General features: G+C 42.9%; 1 protein-coding gene across 1 annotated transcript in view; it reads left to right on the plus strand.

Moving 5' to 3' along the window:
- The window catches only part of SORL1 (sortilin related receptor 1), a 5,131,225-nt gene that overhangs the window by 5,018,406 nt on the left and 93,903 nt on the right, over positions 1-18,916 (plus strand). The window lies entirely within an intron of this gene.

An 18,916-nucleotide genomic window follows, 5' to 3' on the forward strand; every position in this document is an offset into this window, starting at 1 on the left:
CATCAGGTTACCTCAAGCAGGATAACCCTTAAGTATTGGAATATTATAGCAGTGATCAGTAGGACATCTACTGTTATGGTCTCTGGTCGATAGAGGCCAACAGTAAGTATTCCCTAACATAGTCCCCCACTAAACCTTTTGCTACCTCCTAACTAACATAGCCCCCAAATAGATGCGCATACTACAATGGGACACAATTGGGATAGTCTACACGGCTAGGCTTATAAAGACCCTGGTCTTTGTAAGCCTAGTATATACCTATGAACCTATGGTAAGTTCTTCTACAACTGTACTTTTTGGTAATGATTTAGCCATTCTTTTAGCTATTACAGATATAAGTACTTTATAATAATGGTTAAAAATTGAAACTGGTGTATATGAAGTTGAATTTAGAGTCTGCCAACTTTGAATAGTGCAACCACCACAGCTTTCTTCTTATATGTTAGTACTGTACCTCCTTTTAAAATACTTTTAAACAAGGCAGTCCAGATCTTTATTACCTTTCCCTTCCTAACTTCCAAATTTCCACAGGAATACTGGTCTTGGACACTTCCCTGTTGACTGATTTTACACATCACCATTTTAATCTCATCCTCTCCCATTTTAGCTACTAATTATTAAGCCTCATTTTCCTCTGTCCTTGGCATATTGAAATTCTCCATAAATGTTTGCATTTGTGTCTTTTCTTGGTTGCCACATTTTTCTGCTTTATATAGATTTTTACAGAACCCTGAGACTACTACACAGGAGGAAGACAGACTACAAATGGTGTGGGAATTGTGGTGAGGGAAAGGCTTCAGAAGACAGTGAGGGATGTCATCTGAATTTGCGACAGTCTCATGGCATTCAAACTCCAGGGTGAGGATAGAGCAGTATTCGTAATCTCAGCCTATGCCTCACAGCAAGGTTATAACAACGAGGGTAAAAATGCATTCAGAAAGCAGTTGTAGGACGTACTAGATAAAGCTGAGCAATGTGAATTGGTGGTGATAATGGGAGTCCTGAATGCACATACCTGGCTAGACTGAACAAGATATGAGGACTGTCTAGGTCCACATGGGTAAGACAACAGGAATAAAGTAGGAGAGACCATTATAGACTTTTGTCTGGCAAAGAACTTGATGGTGGCCAATACATTTATTTATTTATTTGTCTTTGTTGACTGGTAAAGTCCAACTGGGCAGAGCCCATTTTCAGCAGAGTCCTGGGGAGAAAAGCTCCACCACAGTACATTTATATTAACATCAATCAAACAGTTCTCAGAAAAACAATTACAAGACATGTACGTAAAGTGTTTATATCAACAATTACAGGTCTATACATTTGTTCCAGCTGTAAAATCTTTCAGAAGTAAATGGATTGATACGGCAGGAGGGAAAACATTATTGCAAAGATGTTTAGTGTTCTTACATTTCAGTAAATAAAGGTTTGCAAAGAGTTCAAGATACGTAGTGAAGTAAGTTATAAAATTATGTAGTAAGGGAGATTTTAGTATTGCATAGGTTTGTAAAAAGTTTGAGATATAATGCAGTAATTTATAAAATTATGTGAGGAGAGGTAGTAGTAGTCTGTAGTAGGATAGTGGCAATGACATATGACTGAGAGCATAGTATAGGATTTGTTCTGTATAGACTGTCTGTTCCAAACTGGTGTGTCTGGAAGTTTTATAACTTGGGTATACAGGAGATGTATGAGAGGGATAGAGTGGTGAATGGTAGTAGCTAGAAAAATAGCAGGATGCAGAGTGTAGTTTGAGATGGTGCGTGAAAAGGGATGTATTGATTCAGGTGTAGGAGGGGAAGTTGTTAGGAGTGTAATGATTCAAGTAGAGGAGGGCAAAAAGTTAGTGATAAGCAATAAAATGTTTGTGCTTTTACTAGAGGTCTCAACCTGGTGATGCATATGAGCTTGACCAAGTCTGGGTAAGGTATTGTTTGAGCTGGATTTTATAGCTTTGGAGGTAATCAATTTTACTTATGTAGAAGTGGTGTACCAGAGTGTGGAGATGTAACAGGAATGTAGTGAGTCCTCCAATTAAATTATTTGCTTCAGTAGTGCTTAGTAAAAATTTATCACCAGAACCGAGGTCCCTTGTGGGGGTGTAGGGCAGTAATATATTTTTAATGCAGGGCATTGTTCAGGAAAATACATCAGTTTGTATGCCATAACTAGCTGTGAGAGTATGTTATGTAGTTGTTAAGCTGTAGGTAGGTTATCTGTTTTAAGGCTTGGCAGTGGGGTGAGCTTAGTGTGTACTGTTGCTATCAAATTTGGCTACTTTGTTGTAACAAGAGGCTAGTTTGGATTTTAGTGTAGAGTGCAGGTTTGTAAGGATAGGTGAGGCATATAAGAGGAATAGAAACAAATAGGTTGAGGCTAGGTTTTTTTTTTTTTTTTTTTTACTGGGTCTGTAAGGTACTGTTTTGCCCTATAAAATGAGCCACATTTTTGATGGGTGGTCTTAATTGTTTGAAAAATATGTTAATCAAATTTAGGATTGCCACCTGTTGCAATGCCCAATAATTTCATTTGTGGCATTACCTCAATTTTAGTATTATTTGCAGATATAACCAAGAAGAATTGTTTTTGATGGACATGTTTTGGGATGAAGAGCATCAGTTTTGTTTTATTGGGATTAAGGAGTAGGTTTGAATTGTTCAGCCAGGTTTCAATTGAAGAGAAAGAAATATAGGTTATTTTTTTGCAGTCTGGATATTGTAGGGGCTGTACATATTAAAGTCAAATCATCTATGTATTGTACTATATTTGCTTGGTGTTTGGTAGTGTGAAGCTTGTTTGTAAAATGATTAAAAAGAAGGAGATCCTAACGCAGAGCCCTGAGGGACACCTATGGTAATTAGAAAAGAGGTCCTGTTGTCATTTGACGACTTGTTACCTTCCAGATAGATAACCAAGGAGCCATTTAAGAGAGGATTGAGAGAGGCCTATAGAAGAAAGTTCATCGAATAAATGCTGGTGTAATACAATTTTGAAAGTTTTGGATAAGTATAGGAACACAGCTGACACTTGTTTGCCATTGTTCCTATGCTAGTATTGGTGAAGAGAGCGAGGGCAGTAGTTGTGCTGTGGTGGGGTTTGAAACCATGCTTTGTTTCCAAGAGTGGATTATTTGAATTTAAGTGATGTTGAAGCTGAGCATGAATGCATTTTTCAAGTATTTTTGATGGGAGACAGGATTGAAATGGTCCTGTTGTTAATAAACTCTGTAGATGTGCCATCTTTGCGTAAAGGTGGTGTAATGTATTTTTTCCAGATGGAAGCAACGTATTTTCTGGATATATATCTATTTATCAATATTGTGACTGGAAAAGCAATTGCATCTGCAGCCATTTTTAAGTAGTCTGAGGGGAGTTGGTCAGCAGCTAGGGTGGTTGGTTTTAACTCGTGTAGGAGTTTTTTAATGGTGGGTAGGTACTGGGCCAAAGTCAAATAGCTGAGGATATTTACCAGAGACTGCTGGTACAGAGAGCATAGTGGATATATATATATATATATATATATATATATATATATAGTCTGCATAAAATAGTAGTTAAAGTGTGTGGAGATTGAATCAGTATTGTTGGCTGCAGGTATGAGAGTGGTAATTTGGGCTGGCTGTACAAGTTTGTTTATGGATGTCCAGAGGAGCTTTGGGTTGTTCTGATGTTTTTTTTTTGGAGATTATATTTGCTTGTCATGTTTTAGTTGGTATTTTGTCCTATTCCTCAGTTGTCTGAAAAGCTGATATGAATTTTGTGTTCTGTTTTTGATCCACTGTTTCCAGCCTTTGTCACCTTTGTTTCTTTTGTTAGCCATGGTGAAGGATTGGATTTGACCCTTTTAGTACTTACTGGGCCAACCATAACAAAATAAGGGATGTAATGTGGTCCTATCTTGCCTACATTCATTACTGACAGGCTTGGAGCCAAGAATCGGCACCGACTCGGCCGCTATAACTAGCACAAAGTCTCTAATTGGCTGGGCTAAGCCTATATCTCAGGATGCACCACTCCCAAACCCCCCAGATCTCATTTGCCTCTCGTTGAGTGAAGACGTGGTCTCGAGCTTGGCTGTGGCTAAGTACTTTATTGAACTATTTACTTAGTTTTCTGTGGAATATTTTCCAACCAAAAGCTATTTTAATAGCTACGTTTTATGTCTTGGTGTTTTTTTGTGACCTTGTTGATAACTGTAGTTGTGGTATACTTGTGTTTGGCGGGCTAGGCCTGTTTAAGTTAGAGGGCCTTAGCCCTGTTACGGTGTGTCTCCTTGGTTTCTTTTAGGGGCATTTGAGTTAGAGTCCCTTCTCCTTCCTTCATGTTGGTGTCGTTTTTCTGTCGCTTTAAAAATGTCAGGCAAAGATCAGAAGGAACATAGGCCTTCTGGGTTCAAAAAGTGCGCCAAATGTTCGTATAAGATGTCTTTAACTGATGGCCATGCCATCTGTGTATACTGTTTGGGCGCTATACACTTGCAAGAGTCAGTGTGTGTGATTCGTTTAGTTCCAGGGTCTTGCAAGAGAGAAAAAATAAGTTGATTCTCAAGGGCCTGTTAAAACCTGCCTTGGAAGAAGCTTTGGCGTCTTCTTCCCCTAGCGGGAGATCTAAAACAAAAAAGAGATCTCCGGCTCCGTCCAGTTCGTCGGAGCCATCAGAGAAACGATCGAAGACTGTTTCACCTTCCGCGGCTCCATTGGTCTCGGAGCAGCAGGAGATGCTGTTGGTACCGAAGACGGCTTCCTCGGTTCCACTGCCTTTGGAGCCGAAGGAGGTTTCTGTTGTGTTGGAGGCGACCTCGGCTCCACTTGTCTTGGAACTGATTCGGAGCCATTCTCCTAGCTTCGCATTGAATCCTTTAGAGAAGACTTCTCGACCCCCTTCTGTGTCCTCCAAGTCCTCCAGGTTGTCTGATTCTGATTTAGATAGGGTGGTGCAGAGGCTCCTCCAGTCACCAGTGTTAACGAAATTATTCTCGGCTCCAGCCCAGTCAGTTCCAGAGCCTGTCCTTTTGTCGGTTTCCGATAATTCCTCCTCCGACCACCTCTGTGTCATCGGAGCCAGAGTGTTCTGAGTCGAGTGAGGTCCTTGGGTCGGCTCCAAAACCCCCTTTTGAGTTTTTCGGCTCCGACCTCGGCTCCAACCCTTTTGGTCCCATCTGATGGTTTTGGCACTTGGATTTCGTCGGTCGGACCCGAGGGGGATACATCGGGGCTCCAGACTTCAGCTCCGAGTCTCCCTCTTGGTGCTTCGGCCGGGGGAACCCCTGTTCCGATCGTAGTCTCGGAGATGGGTCGCTCCTCGGATTCAGGTGGACCCGCCTTCAAGGCCATGAGGAGTGCACTGGCCAGGTCTTTGGTGACATCACTCGAGTCAGCCACTCCTTTCCCGGACACTGCGACTAGAGCATCTGATGCCCCCCTATCTGCAGACAGCGGGGCTCGAAGGCCTGAGGATACCCCCATGCGTGGTCCCCTGTTTTCTGTGGGACCTTCAGAGTCCTTGCCTGAAGAGCCTCCCAGAAAGAAGCTGTGTAAGAGGAAGAACATAGACTCCCCAGATGAGTCTGTCACCTCAGACACTGACCTCGATGATACAGAGGGGTCCCCAAAGTCGTCCTCCGACGCTGTCTCATTCTCCGACATCCTGGAGATTTTGAGACAGAGAGGCGACTGGCCCTCCAAAACCCCCTCTGAGGAGGAGTCGGTCTTCCTCAAGGCCTTCGGAGCCTGACCTTCTGCCTCTTGGGTGTCTCCCCCCTTCGATGAACTGTTGGACCTTATTTGTCGAAGGGCGTGGGAACACCCTGACTCCGTGGAACCAGTTCCCAGCCGCCCCAACAAGTTTTGGTCTGCGCCTCCTGGGAAAGAATTTTTGACGAAAGGAGTTCCTGTAGATGCCATGGTGGTGGCGTCTGCCACTCAGCAAGAAGTTGCAGTGCCTTCTGCTTCCGTTCATCCTCCTAACAAGGAGTCTAGGAGTATGGATCGGTATTTAAAGCGTACTCTGTCCTCTGCGACCTTTACTTTGTGGTCGCTGAATTATCTGTGTCATTTTACGAGGCTCCATAGAGATCTCCTCAAGGAGTTGGGAAATACTCTGTCAGGTAACTTGCCTGAGGTGGTGAACCAGACTGTCAATGCCCAGCTGTCTACCCTGTCTTCTATTGTTAACTCGTCCATGAGGCTCATATCCTATGCAGCCGAAGGGGCGGGTAGGGCAGCTAGCTCAGGCGTAGCCCTCAGGAGGCAAGCCTGGATGCGCCTGTGTCACTTCGCGGAGGCCTTCAAGTCTTCCTTCACGGACGCTCCCTTTGACGGGTCCTCCCTCTTTGGACCCAAAGTGAAAGACACTCTCACCAGATGTGAGCAAGAGGGTAAGACTTTGTCTGCCGTTGGGGCCCGTTTTTCGCTTCCCTCTAGACCTTATCCTAAGGCGCAGAGGGGAGGAAAGATGTGGTTCAGAAAGTCTCACAAGTCTTATCCTGACCATCATGGTGACATCCCCCCTCCAGAGGCAGAGGAGGGGGGAATTACTCTGGAAGACGTCACCCTAGGGGCGGGGGAGGCCCCCGCAACTCAGGAGACCGCAAGTCCTTTCGTGGTTCCTCCTACCAACATCCCTGAGGGACTTCCTGACTGTGCCTCTCAGGAGCCAGTCGGGGGTCATTTCTCGAAGCATCTTCAAGCCTGGGAAAACATCACTCAGAATCGTTGGGTGCTTCGAATTATTGCCGGAGGTTACACCATTCCCTTTATCTCACCCCCTCCGCCACCCAAGAGAGCCCTAGATGTTCCACCCAGTCAAAGGGACCAAGCAGCGTTAGAAGTCTCAAAGCTGCTGGAAAAAGGAGTCATCCAACCAGTCCCCTCAGACCAGATTGGATCAGGAACTTAGGTTATTTTTGGTGCCCAAAAGAACAGGGGACTTGAGACCCATCCTGGATCTCAGCCATTTAAACCGCTTCGTCAGGAAGTCCAAGTTCCGAATGGTCACTCGTCAAACCATTTTCCCATTGTTGGGAAAAGGAGTATGGATGTGCTCCATCGATCTCAAGGACGCCAATTATCACATCAAGATAAACAAGGCCTCCAGGAATCACTTACGCTTCCGGCTGGGAGCCAGTCATTTCCAATTCCGAGCCCTGCCCTTTGGTCTCATCACAGCCCCCAGGGTGTTTACCAAATGTCTGGCAGTGGTGACTGCTCACCTGAGACGTCTAGGATTCCAGGTGTTTCCTTACCTAGACAACTGGCTTCTCACCGCCCCCACCAGGCATCTACTTATTCGAGCCACGGACGCCACCATCAACTTGGGTCAACTCCTAGGGATTACTTTCAACTGGCAAAAATCTGTCTTGCTGCCATCACAATGTGTTGCATTTATCGGCGCAGAGCTAGATTCCGTAGAAATGAGGGCTTTCCTTCCTACAGAAAGAATAAAAGTGCTACAGGCTCAAGTTTTGGCCTTATTACCTCTGAAAAAGGTACAAGCCAGACTTGCTCTTCAGTTACTAGGTTCCATGGCGGCCACCATCCTACTAGTACCCCTGGCCAGGCTACATATGCGGACACTCCAGTGGCTTCTTTTGGTCCAGTGGTCCTTTCAAGAGCTCCCTCTGTCTCACCCGATTCTTATAATGGAGCGATGCCGACGGGACATGCGTTGGTGGCTTCATTCATCCAATCTGAACAAAGGGAGATCCCTGAACCCCCTGTCCCCTACTGCCACAGTGACCACGGACGCCTCCCAGACAGGGTGGGGGGGGCATTATCTGGGCAGAACGGTCCAGGGCACATGGCAGGAACATGAGGTACACTTGCATATAAATGTTCTGGAGATGAGAGCGGTGCTACTAGCGTTGCAGGCACTTCACAGCTGTCTTCCCAAGGGGACTATCTCAATTCTTTCCGACAACATGTCAGTCGTGTGGTACCTGAACAAACAGGGGGGAACCAATTCCTATCCCCTTTGCAGAGAGGCCATGAGAGTGTGGAATTGGGCGGTGTCTTCCCAATATTTTCTAGTGGCAACGCACATTCCGGGGAAGTCCAATGTGATAGCAGACAGGCTAAGCAGAGCTGTTCTGATGCCTCATGAGTGGTCCCTGAACGATCGAGTTGCTGCTCAGATCTTCTCCAGGTGGGGTCTACCTTGCTGCGATCTATTTGCCAGTCCACTCAATGCCAAGTCCAGCAATTACTTCAGTCTGATCCCCCCTCAGGGGGAGTCACCCAGGGACGCTCTAGTCCACGATTGGCCCTCCCCGGTCTGCTCTACGCCTTCCCTCCGTTTCCTCTGCTGCCAAGAGTGATTCAGAAGGCAACTTCCTTGGGAAGCAAAATGATCTTGATCGCACCACACTGGCCCCGTCAAGTTTGTTTCCCCTTTCTCCGGAGATTTACTATGGACGGTCCTTGGATTCTGGACCCAGTTCCAGACCTATTGACTCATCTGTCAGGACAGTTTCACCCATCCCTGAGAACCGTCAAGCTCACTGCCTGGCTTCTCCACTTCCGTCCTTAGTCAGACAGCTTCCCTTGACACCGGAAGTGGTACATATCCTATCTTCTTCCCACAAGCCATCCACCAAGAAGATATATTCCAGTAAATGGAAAATATTTGCTATCTGGGCCCAGTCGCATAACCTAGATCCCTTCACAGCCCCTGTGACGGCAGTTTTGGATTTTTTAGCTCCTCTTTTCAGACAAGGTTCCGCTGCCTCCGCTATTAAGGTTCAGCTGGCGGCTATTTCTAATTTTCACGTTTCATGTGAGCCTTCCCTCATGGCCCATAAACTGTGTAAAGCATTCCTAAAAGGAGCCTGGTTACTTCGTCCTCCAGTTTCTCAGCCAGTCTTGCCATGGGATTTAAACTTGGTGCTTAGAGCCATAACTTCTTCTCCCTTTGAGCCAGCAGCCACTTGTGAATTAAAATATTTGTCTTGGAAGACAGCCTTTCTGGTGGCCATTACTTCAGCCAAAAGAGTATCAGAGCTTCAAGCCCTTTCTGTCAAACCTCCTTATTTGATTTTTCATAAGGATAGAGTATCCTTGAGACTCAACCCTTCCTTTCTTCCTAAGGTTTCTTCTACCTTCTGTCTTCACCAATCCATTGAGTTACCGGTGTTTTTCCCAAGCTTTTCAAACAGGTCAGAATTCAAATTTCACAGACAACTGAGGTTTTACTTGCACAGAACAAAACAAGAGAGGAAATCAGATCAGTTGTTTGTGTCCTTTTCAGACATTAAGAATGGTAGCCCTGTGACCAAAGGTACTATTGCAAGGTGGATTAAGGACTGTATCTCATTTATTTACACATCAGCAGGTAAAGCTCTACCTTTCCCAGTTAAGGCGCATTCTACCAGGGCTATGGCTACCTCAGTGGCTTTTCATGCTAGGTTCTCTTTGGATGAAATCTGGGCGGCAGCCACCTGGACTTCTCCACATACCTTTATTTCTCATTATAAGTTGAACGTGGCTTCTAGAAGCCGGACTTCCTTTGGTTCCAAGGTGCTCAGGAGTGTTTTCTCATGAGCCTCCCAGGATTTAGGTGCTAGGGATGCTGTCCCGTCAGTAATGAATGTAGGCGAGATATGACTACATTACATCATTTAGTTATGTACTCACCATAACGATAGATGTATGTGGTCCATCTCACCTACATTCTTATGTACCCACCACCTTCCCCCTTCCTGGTGGACTTGGAGGAAATTATATTCTTAGACCCTTCTGAGGATATTATTTTTTCTCTCTTCTTGCCGTGTTGTTCGGTGGAGTTATGCATGCGTAATGATGTTTTTTGTGGCAAACAAGATCTGGGGGTTTGGGAGTGGTGCATCCTGGGATATAGGCGTAGCCCAGCCAATTAGAGAGTTTGTGCTAGTTATAGCGGCCGAGTCGGAGCCGATTCTCGACTCCGAGCCCGTCAGTAATGAATGTAGGCGAGATGGACCACATATATCTATCGTTATGGTGAGTACATAACTAAATCTTATGCTGCTTAATGCTAGGAACTTAAACTAAAAACTGCACACCCTGGAAGCACTTCTATCACTGGAGGATGTAGATGTCTGTGCAGTCACAAAAACCTGGTTCAAGGCCTCAGAGTACCCTGGCCTGGCTACAATGCCTTTCACAGCTTCAGACTGCAAAACGAACATGTGAGAACCAAATGAGGTGGTGTTTCTATCTATAATAAGGATAAATTCACCTCCCAACTAGTTAGACTGGACAACTCCATGGAGTTGCTGCAAGTTCAGATTACTGTGGCGAAGACCCCCATTCAAGTCATAGAATTTTATAGATCCTCCTCCTTGGATCATGATGTGCACCAGGCCTACTTGACCAAACTGGAGTCAATCCAAATATTGCCAAACACTCTAGTCATGGGGGATTTCAGTTATCCCACCATCAACTGGGAAACCTACTCTAGTCTTAACTTAGTCAAGAAACCTTTGTGCTAGTGAGTTAACTCAAATGCCCTGGAACAAATTGTTCAAACCCCAACAAGAGGAAGAAATGTACTAGATCCGGTCCTTACTAACATAACAAAGAGATGCACCACCACCACAACTGTTACCATCATTTTTCAAATCTGACCACAAATCAGTCCGTTTCGAACTGGCACTAACACCAGAACTCTTAAAAGGTGAAGTCAGACTAAAATACTTCAACAAAGCAAACTGTACCCTCCTAGGGGAAGGTATAAATGCCTTCCAAGGCCCACCACCAGCTGGAAGTGGTTACTATACCAAAGCTTATACTAAAGCCATGTACAATCACTTGTATAAGTGTATAGACTCAGCTGTCCCAGAGAGGATCACAACCAGAGCCCCAAGTAAAAATAAGCTGCCCTTGTGGACAACCAGCATCAACAAACTTTACAACAAATGCAAAAAATTGCTGTCTAAGAAAGCTAAAGTGAGGCCACAACAATGTAAAAGCACTCTTCTCAGCCTCAACAGGAAAATAACACAACATGTCGAATCCTCTAAGGGTAACTTTGAGAAAAACTTAACAATCACAGCCAAGGATAACCATAAGGCCTTTCACAGCTACATACATAGCCTAAAAGGTAGGACCCAAGCATGTGCTGAATTAGTGACTAATGGTATCACACACACCGATCCCGCAGAGATAACAAACCTGCTGGCAGACAGATTTGGTGAAAATTTCACTCCCTTATCCCCTCCAACTTTATCACAAGCCTTGCCCCCAACCTCCCAACCCTACATATCTGAAGAGCAGGTCATTAAAGTGTTGTCTAAGGCAAAAAACACAGCCTCTATGGGACCAGATGGCATCCCAGGCTGTCTTCCAAACAAATTAAAACATGAACTAGCATCACCATTAAGTACCTTATTCAATCACAGCCTAGCCACAGACTTTGTTCCTGTGGAATGGAGAACAGCAACAGTTATTCCCCTCCCTAAAGGTGACACAGCAACAGACCCAGGGATTTATAGACCCATAAGTCTGATCAGCCTCATTTGTAAAGCCATGGGACATGTCATCATAGACCTCATAAATAAAGACATAGGCAACCTCCAAACCATGGATCCAACCCAATTCGACTTCGTCCTGCCTGTTAAACCTGGTGGATTTCTTCAAAAATGTGACCAGAGCCATTGACGGGGGTAAATCTGTGCACACAGCATACCTTGACTTGGCAAAGGCCTTTGACACACTCTCACACATTACTGATAAACTGAGCAAACTGAATGTAAACACTTTTTAGTACGATGGTTTACCAACTGGATCACAAACCTGTCACACATTATCAAAATGGGTGACTCCTTCTCAACCAACAGATCTGTCACAAGTAGGGTGCCACAAGGGTCAATGCTGGCTTCCCCCCTACAGTTTGCTATATACTTCTCAGAAGTTCAGGCCAAAGCTAAGGGTCTGTGGCTGATAAAGTTGCAAACTGGGTGTGATTATGGAATCCTCACATGATATCAGTATACTTCAGGAGGGTCTTGCACAGACCAAAAAAAGAAATGCAACATCATTCCTTTTGGTAAATATAATGTCCCTTCACACAGTCAAATTAACAACAATACCCTATGTACCTACGAAGTCATAAGAGATGTGGGATCACAAGTAGACTGCAATCTTAACTTTGACCGCAATGTATCTACTGTAGGAAGGAAGGCTTTCTATGTAGCAGACTTGATTAGCAAAGGCATCGCCTCTAGAGCAAAGGAGGTTATAACCCCTCTGTACTCGTCACTGATCAAGCCCATAATTGAGGATAACGCCCCTTTGGGCATGTACCATACAAAGCACTTGCAGCAGTTGGAGAGACCTCAGAACTAATAAGATGAGTGTACCTTACACAGCCTGACTGAAGTCCCTGTCATCATATTCAGTATCGTATAAACTTCTTATGCCTGCAATCCCCAACCCAAATCTAATGAATATGCTGCACATCCGTAAATCAAACGGGACTAGAGCTACCCATTTCGGGGACCTAAATATGGCCTGCAACTTGAATAAGACATGCTGGAGGGATAGATTTGTCTCCCAGTGACTGCAGTATCTTTGGAATAGGCTGCCAATTCATGTGAAGCAGAGCGCCTTTTTGACATTGTTCAGAAGGAACCCCTGGATGAGTGGATGGGGCACCGTACATGCTTACCAGGGATAGTGCCCACAACCTTCCTGGACATGGGCAGCCATTACTAAATACAGTTGTGGGTATTGAGTAGAGTATCTATGGTATTACATTGGGATGAAACAGCTAGGCTTGAAATGACCTTCTTGTAAATAGCCTAGTAACCTCCTATGATCCTATTATTGAGAGTTTTTAGGAGCTTCTCATTGAAGTGTGAGAGAGCAGAATCTAAGGGCAGACATTTTAGTGTTTTCCAGTTATATTCTGTTAAGGGTTTGATAAAAATGTGTTTGTCAAAATTTTTTGACTTATGAACTTGGTTGTAAATTGTATGTTTATCTTGAATATTGTAACTTCTGAGACCATAAGTAGGTTGATGGTAATTTATGCTGTCTCGAAGGATACCAGCTGCCCTAATTTTGTTGGGTCTGTTAGTAAGAGTTCAGTTTAAGGTTGATTGCCTACTCCTGTCAACTCCAGTAACTGATGTAATTAACTCTGTAAAGCCACGGAGGTTTATGGAATCAAATGGTGTGTTGCTGCTAATAAGCTGCCAGTCTACATTTAAGTCTCCTAGTATTATTGTTTCATGTTGTATATGGTGGACTATCCAATGTTGGATATTTTCCAAAGCAGTATTATTTCTATCTGGTGGGATATATATGGCTGCTAAATAAAGCATTTTCCTATTACTGGTTTGAGATGTGATATAAAGTTTTACATTATTAAACTGTGGTATCTGTTGTGCATACACAATTATGTTTAGGGAGTTCTTAGAGAGGATGGTTATTTCGCCTCTCTGCATATTTTTTCTGTCAAGCCTAATTATACTGAAACCAGGCAGGGTAATTTTCATTAATATTTTGGGGGTTTTGCTGTTGTGTGGGCAGAGTTTGGGTGAATGTCTCCACTGTTTTCTGGGTGGAAATTTTATGAAGGAACATAGCCAAATGCATTTGTGCTATAGTTTTACTGGATTTCACATGGCAGCACATCTAGATGCAAGATACCTGTAATTGAAAAAATCTAAGGAGTTTTGCTGGTACCTTGTGGGTACTCTGGTGATTGATAGACTTGATAACTCTTGGTGTAGTGAGTATGAGTTTGTAAGACTATAAATTATGTGTATGTGGGAGGTATGGTAGTTAGAATGTTTATATGTCGAGGAGGCACACTAGTAGGGCTTGAATCAAAGTCATTTTGTATAATATGCAAGTTAGAACTGGGCAAAAGTAGTTATCATTACAGCAGTATAACTTCTAAAAGGACAAGCTGGGTAGCAACACTTTAAATGAGTCAGAGATGCTAATTTTAGGGAAACTGTGACTGGGTTATGTTCATTTTGATGCAGAGATAGACTGGAAGATGTATAGGGCTGGAGTTTGGATATTTCAGATGTAGAGTAGGAGGGGTAGGTAGGAGTTGGGGGTAGGATAGGGGATTGGATTGATTCCAAGTGTAGCGAGGCACAATCACTGTTTTTCTCAACACTGTTACTTTGCAGATTCAATCAGTAAGTTTTGGCTATGACAAAAGTTAAGAAGGTTTCCAGAGATAGTTAGCTGTATGAGTTGAATTGTGTAAAATAGAAGTTGAAGGGGAAAATGAGAATTGCAGGGAGCAATACACAAGCCCAGGAAGACTAAGTAGATAATTATATGTGTGGTTAAGTATTCAGAGAACTAGCTGCAAGATACTGTAGTTAAGGAAGCAGTAGTAGTTTGAAAATTAAAGCAAATAGTTTGTCCGGGTTCAGTGAGGATGGGTTGATGACAAGCTTTGTATTGGCAGTTATTTTGGACTACACAAAAACCCGTTAAACTGATTGTCCGTTATTATGGGCTGTAGTATAGACCAGTGGCATGGGTGGTGTTTGGGGTTCTATGGAGCCACATCTCTAGTACAGAGTATGAACCAGTACAGGTACCTACTTCAGGTGAGTGTACATGGACATTCAGCTGGCCATGTAGTCTGATTCTACAAGCTGCAGGTATTAGCTTACGTTAACTTTCCTGGATTACACATGCATATCTACTTTGACTTCACACACTCAGTCCTTTCAAGGATGGACTTCAGGCTTAGGTAATAGTTCCTATGTAGCCTGTGCAGTGTATTAGCTGGGACTGGTTTGGTTAGGGTTGACAAAGGAGGAGTAGAGATAGTGATTTGCTCTGACTAGAGGCCAGGGGTTCCAGAAACAGCATGCATTCAGTATGAATTCAAAGATGGTGCCTACAAGAAACACATGGTTCAGTAAAAGAGAGAGTCACAAGATCACATACAGGTGTGACCAATGTGAAACTAAGTTAGACTTCCTCCTAGTAAGGAAAGGGCACTTTGGTAGATCAGTGATTGCAGAGTCATCCCCAGAGAAATATTGGCTCAAAGAATGCAAGAGAGTTCAGGAAGTCCTCAAAAGAAAGGAGAAAGGAGAGGAGGAAAAAGTGGCAGATAGAAAAGATGTACCAGGATAAGAATGAATACTGGGTGGCTAACAAAGAGGCTAAGAAAACAGTTGCAGTAATGAAAAACACTGAGTCAGAAGCACTTGACTAACTTCTGAAGGCACAAATTCCATCAGGTTGCAAAGCAATGACAGTGAAGTAAAGAAGATAGTCATTATTGCTATAACAAAGTTGCTAAATTTGCAGCAAATGCCCATTTCAAAACCTACCATTGTGTAGCACTAAAAAGCCCAAATTGGTTAGAACTACCCTCATCAACTAACATATACACAGCTTCTTAGCATGTATAAAGTTATACAGAGTCCATCTGCTTCTGCAGAACTAAATAGCATTCTACACAATTGTTTTCTGATTTGTGCTCAAATATTTATGGTTGTTACTATCCTCTGACCTGTCTTATTCCTCTGTAAAGCTTCTTGCAGCCATTTCAGCATGTCTGCCCATGTATCACTCTCTTCCCTCTCTGTTTATAGTGAAGCAGTTTCTGAAAGGAGTTTTACACACAAGACCTCCTTGTAAACATTTTTTTCCTCCTTGGGATCTCAGTTCTGTACTGGTGCAATTGACGATCACCCTTTGAACCTGCCTCCCTGGCTGATTTGAGGTTCTTCATTTGGAAAACTGCTCTTCTCATTGTTCTGTCAACTTCAAGAAGAGTCTTGGTTGGAAAATTCTATCTGGTGTTCCATAGCGATGCAGTCACTCTGCAAGCCACCTCTTTTATGGCCAGGGTTGTTTCAGAGTTCACATTGAATCAGGTAATCAATCTCCCTGTTTTCTATCAACATCCTGAAAACAAGGGAGAAAAGATTCTTCATACTCTTGATGTGTATAGGTAACTCTGGTACTATCTTGACATAACAAAGTCCTTCAGGAAAACTAACAAGCAATATATTTCCTATTCTGGAACTAAAAAAGGTCAAGGCATGTTTAAACAGACCATTTCTAAGTGTTTTTTTCTCTGCTATTGTGTTTTGTTAATCACACCATGGCAAAATTATTCCAGGTAATGTTAAGGTACATTCCACTAGACCCTTAGCATCTCTATTGGCATACTGGAAAGGGGAGAACACTAGAAGCAGTCTAGAGACAGCAGCGTGGTCATCTGACCATACATTTACAACTCACTATAAACTAGACTCCTCCAGGTCCAGAGCAGCCTTTGCTAGGATCATTCTGTAGGGACTCCTAGACCCTTATCTTTCTGCCTCCCAGGTTAGATAAGCAATAGTATTCTACCTGTAGGCTGCTGCAGCATTGAGAGTGATGAACATGGTACAGCTGTATTGGTTGAACTTGCCTATAACAGTAGATGTTTGAAATCTTCGCTGCTGCAGTTGCAGTACCCACCCACCATCACCCTTTGTTATATATAGTTCTAGTGTGGGATAAAAAAGTTTGGATTTGTTGTTTATATCTTTAAGTTTAGAATGAGTTACCCTTTTTTGGTAAGGAGAAAGGCTGTTTAGTTCCTTCCAAAAGGGCTTAGCCTATAATCAGCCAGAGTAGTGGTGTGGGAGGGAGTGAACATTTTTAGAAACTGGCCAGTTGCTGTCTCCTTCGCAAGATGCACACACAGGCTACTGCAGCAGTGAAGAATTCAAACATCTGCTGTTATTGGTATATGCAACTTACACAACTGTACTTTTCTGTCCAGTCTTGCCTAGGTAGTGAACTTTGGGGAGGAATATGTAAATTCTGCCTTGGTTCCCGCTACTCATTTCACATCTCTGATCCCACATATTCTCATTTTCTGTTACATTTTCCCTTCTAGATTCCCCTGATACAGCTTCTGTATTACATATCAGGTTCTAGTCCTCATCCATGAAAAATTGCCTCTCCCATAATTCTTTTATGCTCTCTAATTGTAGTTCTAGGTGGAAAATAAATGCATGCCATTGTAATCCTCCATCCTTGCCAGTAACCCTTGTTGTATTTCGTCTCCTTCTTCTCTGTCACTGTTGATGCCCCTCTTGAAGTCAGTATTATTAACCCAGTTTTCCTTTGCCCATGATTCTATGCTGAATAACGATTCTGGAATCCTTTCCTTACCAAATTCACATGCTCATTTCAAAGTGCATCTTCTCTAACATTGCACCCCATACTTCTTAGTAAGATTACTCTTTGCTACTTATTCATACCTACAGTGCCATTCATATTCCATGATAATGAAGGTTAAGGTAGCCATTTTGGTAAGATGCTATTACTTTCTCATATTCACCATGACAGTATTTTTTAAATATATGTTTCCAACTAGTACCATACATTAGTATCTGGCAGGCTGAACTTATATGGTTTTGCCGCCTCTCATCTGTGTTTAGACCCATGTCACATTTTCCCAGACTTTATTTCAATAAAAACATTCACAAAACAAACAAGAAATAAACTTTGTATATTTTAATCTCGCAAGCATGTTTAACTCGGAACATACACTCACCCAAGTATATACATTTTCCAAAAAGGAAGGTTACCCTTCCATATATGAGCAGATGCCCCATATGGATAGCTGCACCCACAGTTTCACCCATTCTAAAATTACCTTTAATCATGCTGAAAATTCATGTTAGAGCCTTTGTTCCATTCAGTACCCTCACCATCCTTTCTTGTCCCATCTCAACTTTCCTACCAGATGTGAAAAATAAATTGTATACTCTCAATTACCTGAATTATACCCTTAAGAAAAAGTACTCTGTCATTAAATAAATAGATTTTGCATTGTTATGTTTCCTTCATTGGTGTCAGAGCTGGCAAATGATGTAGAGTGACCAATTACAGGCAAAGCTAATCAGACTTGATTGAAAAAAATGAATGTGCAAATATTTGCATAAAATTAATGGAGAAATGTAGATAGAGAGGTGTGTTATGTGATAATGATTGGCCTCCTCCCCCCTTGAAATTGGTGCAGTTTGAGGGGTCAGAGTATATAAGAGACAAAGGGATTTAAATAATTTGTGACCTGCAAGGTGTATGTACAAGTGATGTAAATATCAGCGTGCATAAAAGCCTGTGGCAGACGCTCAACGTTTTTATCCATGTTGATATAACATGTTGATCCAGTCTGTGTTCTGTAACCCTTGGACTGGTCGCCAGAGGTGCCTTTGTCAGCAACTTTCACAGATGTCCTGCAAATTCAAGTTCCCCTTCTCCCGAAATGCAGAGCTGTGGTTCTCTATTTCTCATATAGCTATTAAGTGGCTCTACTGCAGCTTCACTGTTAAAAATCATTTTTGTCAGCTTTGTGGCATATAAGCTACTATTTTCCTCAAAGTTTCTATTTTTAGTAGTTGTGCTTAGATTTTCCTAGAGTAATCTCTCTGCTGAAGCTAAAAGTTATTTTTTCATCTTCTGTCATTCTATACCCTCACTTAGGCTACTCTGCCTTATTTTCCTATTTTTGGTGCTTCCTTTCCTCCCTTTCTTGAGTTTAAAAGCATAATCAAATTCTGTATACTAGACAGGTGCCCCATAGCCATGCTCCGTATTTTTTTCACTGTTCTACCTTGTGACTTATGCGTAGTGTGCACAAGGAGAAGTAGTGCTGATTGTGTCCGATACCTGTGTCTCATACTGACATTGGATTACATCTCCCACAAAAGCAACGTTTCAGTTGGCGGCGGTGGCAGCAAACTTACTCTTAAGCTACCCATTGTATGGCAAAAGATCCATGTTTCAGTTTTATGCTGTGCTTGACTATTTTTTGGACAAGAAGAACTGTCTTAATAGATTGCATGAGGTTTGTTAAAGCTGTTGGATAAGTTGGAATTTAACAGTACAGAGATTCACAAAATGCAGGAGACACTGATATGGGGCAACATTCACTACTACAACCTTTTT

The sequence above is a fragment of the Protopterus annectens genome, chromosome 8.part0 (assembly GCF_019279795.1).
Source record: "Protopterus annectens isolate FY-2018-M chromosome 8.part0, PAN1.0, whole genome shotgun sequence".
NCBI classification, from domain to species: Eukaryota; Metazoa; Chordata; order Ceratodontiformes; family Protopteridae; genus Protopterus; species Protopterus annectens.